Source organism: Sinocyclocheilus grahami, unplaced genomic scaffold, assembly GCF_001515645.1.
Source record: "Sinocyclocheilus grahami isolate Dianchi unplaced genomic scaffold, SAMN03320097.WGS_v1.1 scaffold1077.1, whole genome shotgun sequence".
Classification (NCBI taxonomy): domain Eukaryota; kingdom Metazoa; phylum Chordata; class Actinopteri; order Cypriniformes; family Cyprinidae; genus Sinocyclocheilus; species Sinocyclocheilus grahami.
Window position 1 is genome coordinate 345,934 of NW_015506256.1, and position 6,273 is coordinate 352,206.

The 6,273-nt window shown below is 35.6% G+C and overlaps 1 long non-coding RNA gene across 1 annotated transcript; it reads left to right on the forward strand.

Moving 5' to 3' along the window:
• Positions 1-3,544: 3,544 nt before the first annotated feature.
• LOC107566470 (uncharacterized) lies at positions 3,545-4,928 on the forward strand. Its single transcript, XR_001606515.1, has 4 exons — positions 3,545-3,751; positions 4,417-4,464; positions 4,551-4,598; positions 4,858-4,928. It is a non-coding gene; the product is annotated as an uncharacterized lncRNA (long non-coding RNA).
• The last annotated feature ends 1,345 nt before the right edge of the window (positions 4,929-6,273 follow it).

Genomic DNA, 6,273 nt, shown 5'->3' on the forward strand with positions numbered 1-6,273 from the left:
ACACCGCTCACCTGCTTTGGTCTCTCACACGTACTTCAAACAGACGGCTCCTGAAGACAACAAAAGTTGGTGACGTATTCAGCAGGTGCCCTTTTATGCTTCCGGGCATCCGCCTATGACGTCACGGGCCACGTGGACCAATAGGATTGGCGTTGTTTCACACGCACTTCAGACACCGGTGCATGCTGGCAGCATTCCCCATTGTGTCCGCTAGAGGATGCAGCATGGAGTTCCCTAGAAGGGGAACCAATGTTTTGGTAGCTTATACCCAGCTAACTAAAAATGCTCTGCTAACAGTCCCATTTAAGTTCTTAAAATGTTATACAAGCTTTAAGGGAACATTGAATTTGATCATTTTGCAACTATATATATATATATGCAGGAGAATTTATTTAAATTGTAGAAGTATTAAAACTGAAATACGCATGCTATAACCACATGCTATAACAACTGCTACTGCAATCTTAAAATCTATTGTATTTATTTATTTATTTGCAATTCTGAAACAAGTATGAATGATTAAAAAACGTTAGACAAATGTCCAACTAAAACATTTTAGAAAAAAGTTCCATGTATGATGTATAAACAATGTTTGCTGACGTTTTGAGAATATCATTAAAAATCAAATAGCTTTGAATAAACATTTTATTAACATTCTTAGAAGAATATTTGTTCCTAACTTTGGGAGAACCTTGCCAGAACATTATCCAAAGTTCTGAGAACATTCCCTGTTAGCTGGGAAGGAGTTGACAGTTTCACCAAAGAGGTGCGCTTGTACAAAAGGGGGGAAATGCAATAGTAACCTCAGAAAACATAATTCATCATGACAACTAAAACAACAAAAAATGTAATATAAAACTAGCTAATAGTTTATTCAAATTATTAAAGTTTTAATTTTAAGGGTGGACTGTGCTTGAACTCAATTTGCCTAATACTTTTTTTAATGCTTTATTTGAACCTTCAGTTTACACTATACAACAAATTAGAACACAATAATTAAAAATAATAGCAATAGAGAGAAAGAAAGAAAACATGAACAACCAATTGGAACATAATAAATAGTAAAGGAAAAAAGAAAGAAGATGGTATTATACAGAATAATTAAATACGGTAGAAAATTGTGTAGGCTGTGCAAATTGTACATGTTCTGAGTGCTTTCTTGTTAAGTGAAATTAAAAGTAATTTTTTTATCTCTTGTAAAAAATACTACAAAAACAGGTTTACAATTCGAAAATGTACATGTGTAAAAATATATTATCATAAGAAGAATAAGATGAGAATTAAGTTTATTACAAAACAGGCATTGGGATCCGCTTCAAAAAACTCCAAAAATAGTAAATTTGGGATTCATTGACAAGTCTTGTAAGATAATATTCGAGATAAACAAACTAAAATCTTTCCAGAGCTGATAAGTAAAACTACATGACAAAAACAAATGAAGAAGAGTGTCATTCTGGCAAAAGGAACATTTTGTGTCAAAATCAGATCCACGTTTTCTTCAGAGAGCTTTTGAAAGAGTAAATGTCATGGAGTAATTTAAAATATATTTATTTAACTTTATTAGAAAGGAAAAACGTTTGCTGCATGGACCATCAATTTGCCTAATAATACAATCACGCGTCCAGTCAAAACATTTGCCTTTCAGCAAATCAACCAGGCCTGCTTGGCGAACGTCACGTTACTAATTAATATTCATAAGTCACGCTGTCGCTATTTTAGGTGCAGTTCTCAGATTCAACCTCTAGATGTCACCGCTACATTAAACAAGAGCTTCTAATTCCCACCTCATTCAGCGCTACAGCGATCTGTGTTACACACTCTAGACCAGGGATCCTCAAATCTGGCCCACGAGATCCACTTTCCTGCAGAGTTGAGCTCTAACCCTAATCAAACACACCTGAGCATGCTAATCAGTGTCTTCAGGATCAATAGAAAATCACTGGTAGCTAGCTGAGTTTGATCTTTTACATTATGAATGTGAATTCTATGCTTAATCAATATATGTATATATAACAGATGGGTGTTTTTGTTTGCCCTTTTGCAGCTTCAAATGGAGGACACTCCAAACACACTAGTGGCTGTACTACTTGATGAAAAGGAGCTATGCACAAAACTGCAGCATCTCAAGAGTGCAGCAGAAATAATTGATGCTTCCAAATGTCTCCTCCCCTGTGCTGCAGAGTACCACCGAATTTTACAATTTAACGCTGACTTTAATTAATTTATTGACACCGACCTAACTGAGAAAGTGGAAGCCTTGGACAAGTTTCAAGTTTTGTTTAAGTCGATTAAGAGAAGTGGATCACATGCATTGGTATGTAATTTCCCTTTTCAGTAACATAACTAATAATAAATGACGTGTGTCATGTATACAGATTCCAGTATTATTGTACTTTTCTTAAGCATTAAATATTAATATTGCTTTTCAATTTTGAGCATGGCAAGTGGCATTTCCATTCAAACATGGTGTGGGATGATGATGATTACAAATGATAATGTAAAGTAGTACAGTATTTATCTACATTTTCTTTTTTCATTAGCATAGTACATAATGGTAGCTACTAGCTAATGAAAACTCATATTAACATGTCAATGGTAAACACACTTTACTAGTTTGGGATTGTTTAACTTTGTATTTATTGTATGATCATCCACCATAGAATGCTTCAGTATTTACCTACAGTATTACACATCACACTTTTGTGTCACATACAGTGGGTACGGAAAGTATTCAGACCCCCTTAAATTTTTCACTCTTTGTTATATTGCAGCCATTTGCTAAAATCATTTAAGTAAATTTTTTTCCTCATTAATGTACACACAGCACCCCATATTGACAGAAAAACACAGAATTGTTGACATTTTTGCAGATTTATTAAAAAAGAAAAACTGAAATATCACATGGTCCTAAGTATTCAGACCCTTTGCTCAGTATTTAGTAGAAGCACCCTTTTGATCGAATACAGCCATGAGTCTTTTTGGGAAAGATGCAACAAGTTTTTCACACCTGGAGTTGGGGATCCTCTGCCATTCCTCCTTGCAGAGCCTCTCCAGTTCTGTCAGGTTGGATAGTAAACGTTGGTGGACAGCCATTTTTAGGTCTATCCAGAGATGCTCAATTGGGTTTAAGTCAGAGCTCTGGCTGGGCCATTCAAGAACAGTCACAGAGTTGTTGTGAAGCCACTCCTTCGTCATTTTAGCTGTGTGCTTAGGGTCATTGTCTTGTTGGAAGGTAAACCTTCGGCCCAGTCTGAGGTCCTGAGCACTCTGGAGAAAGTTTTCGTCCAGGATAACCCTGTACTTGGCCGCATTCATCTTTCCCTCAATTGCAACCAGTCGTCCTGTCCCTGCAGCTGAAAAACACCCCCACAGCATGATGCTGCCACCACCATGCTTCACTGTTGGGACTGTATTGGACAGGTGATGAGCAGTGCCTGGTTTTCTCCACACATGATGGGTGTTTTTGTTTGCCCTTTTGCAGCTTCAAATGGAGGACACTCCAAACACACTAGTGGCTGTACTACTTGATGAAAAGGAGCTATGCACAAAACTGCAGCATCTCAAGAGTGCAGCAGAAATAATTGATGCTTCCAAATGTCTCCTCCCCTGTGCTGCAGAGTACCACCAATTTTTACAATTTAACGCTGACTTTAATGAATTTATTGACACCGACCTAACTGAGAAAGTGGAAGCCTTGGACAAGTTTCAAGTTTTGTTTAAGTCGATTAAGAGAAGTGGATCACATGCATTGGTATGTAATTTCCCTTTTCAGTAACATAACTAATAATAAATGATGTGTGTCATGTATACAGATTCCAGTATTATTGTACTTTTCTTAAGCATTAAATATTAATATTGCTTTTCAATTTTGAGCATGGTAAGAAACAGTTCAAGTGGCATTTCCATTCAAACATGGTGTGGGATGATGATGATTACAAATGATAATGTAAAGTAGTACAGTATTTATCTACATTTTCTTTTTTCATTAGCATAGTACATAATGGTAGCTACTAGCTAATGAAAACTCATATTAACATGTCAATGGTAAACACACTTTACTAGTTTGGGATTGTTTAACTTTGTATTTATTGTATGATCATCCACCATAGAATGCTTCAGTATTTACCTACAGTATTACACATCACACTTTTGTGTCACATACATTGTAATCCTGATTTCATATAAACACAACTTAAAAAAAAAAAAAATCACCATGCCATCTGGCCCATTGACACTGTTTTTTGCCAGGAGCGCCATTCATACCAGAAACAGACAACTTTATAAATTAAACTTATCCATTGATAAAATATTACTTTAACATTTTTGTGCATAACAAGAGTAGATGCAGTTTAATTTTATTTAATATCTTTATTATTGTAATTATTGTACTTCTTGTTACTTTTGTTGTCCTTTAAGGATGAAAAATTGGATGTAGATGCAGCCAGTCCAAGTCGTCAACAGAATGTATGTTCATGGAGTACTTGCGTATACTGATACAAGTAATATACTTTTACATATTTTAACTGCCTTTTTTTTTGTTTTTTTTGAAGGTTGCACCAAAGAACACACAAGAAGCAGGTCCAAGTAGTCAACCGAAGGTTTGTATATATAACTGAGTGCTGAAATAACAGCATGCTTTTCACTATTTTTATTACTCTGCCCATTCCACAGAAACTAATAGTCTGTACACTTGCACATCTGTATATTTTGCCAGTAGATGTCTTTATGAGTGTGAGAACCATTCAACCAGTTCATTCAAAAATGTGGATTCATTCTGGAACAACAAGTGAGTGACTTTGAGTAACTGAATCATTAACTTATCTAATTAGAACTACATTGTGCTTTTTATATTTCCAGCATCAACATACTAGAATTGATGTAGACACACTGCAAGCACTAATTGAAAGCAAAGGTCCGAGTATATTTAACATTTAGTCATTTAGCAGACGCTTTTATCCAAAGCGACTTACAATTGGGGGATACATAAAGCGATTCTTCTTAAAGAGGCAAACAGACACAAGAAGTGGTTGTAATACCAAGTTCTTAGACATTGTTCAAATAAGTACAAGCTAGAAAGAGAAGGAATAAATAAAGAGAGAGATACTTTTTTTTTTTTTTTATGATGAAGTCAAGTAGCTTCGAAAGAGATGAGTTTTCAGCTGTCGCTTGAAAATTGTCAGGGATTCAGCATTCCGGATAGGAGTGGGAAGATCGTTCCACAAATAAAAAAAAAGTTTGTCTTTGTAATCTTTAGTCATAATCTGGAATTTTGCTTTCCTTCTGAAATGCTGTTCCTTCTCTTACGTTATGCTTTAAACATCCTTTAACCACTCCCCTCCAACCATTGGTCTGCTGCAAGCTAGAGATTAAGCTGCACTAAAATCAAGCCTCACCCTTTTTTTTTTCATTCAGTTTAATTCAAATCATAATACTGCTGTATAGTTTTTTCTTTTTACTAATATTCATAACTTGGAATGGCCCACAATGCCTCTCTGAAGTTAAGATTGCATAAACTTGACTTGAAAACTTGACTCGTTTTTGTGAACATACTGAGGAAACAGTAGTGTTGTAATTGTGTATTCTATCCTGTGTTGTAGCTTGACACGGAGTTTGGAAAAATGTTTCCTGGGAAGGCTGACCTCTTTCTTCGAAAATGGGAAGGAAATATTGTTAGCTTTATTTTTTGTTTGTTAGTTTTCTGTGCAAGCACTTTGATGTTACTAAATAGTAATTAGTAATCACTAATTTAATATCTAAATTAAGATATTTTTTGATGAAATCCGAGAGCGCTCTGATCCTTGATTGCGTTGTTGTCTACGGAGGATCAGAGAGCTCTCAGATTTCATCAAAAAATATCTTAATTTGTGTTTCTAAGATGAACAAAGGTCTTACAGGTTTGAAACGACATGAGGGTGAGTAATTAATGACAGAATTTTCATTTTTGGGTGAACTATCCCTTTAAGAGAAACTCCAGTCACTTGAACTGTGTTGAAAATGGATTTAATAAAATGTACTTTTATTTTTACAGGCTGGAACCAGCATCTCCAGCCTCCTGGATAATTCCCAGACAATGGTGGAAAGCCATCAACCCCACATTGTTGGTTTAGGAGCCCCAAGTTCTACAGCGCAATACATCATTGTGGCCGAGAATGACAAAGTCACCATTCCACTTGAGGATAACAGTCTGACGTGTGCCATCGACAAGCTGTTTAAAATGTATTGGGTTTGCAATGTAGAATATCCTATCCAACTCACATCTGTCTTTAATTTCTT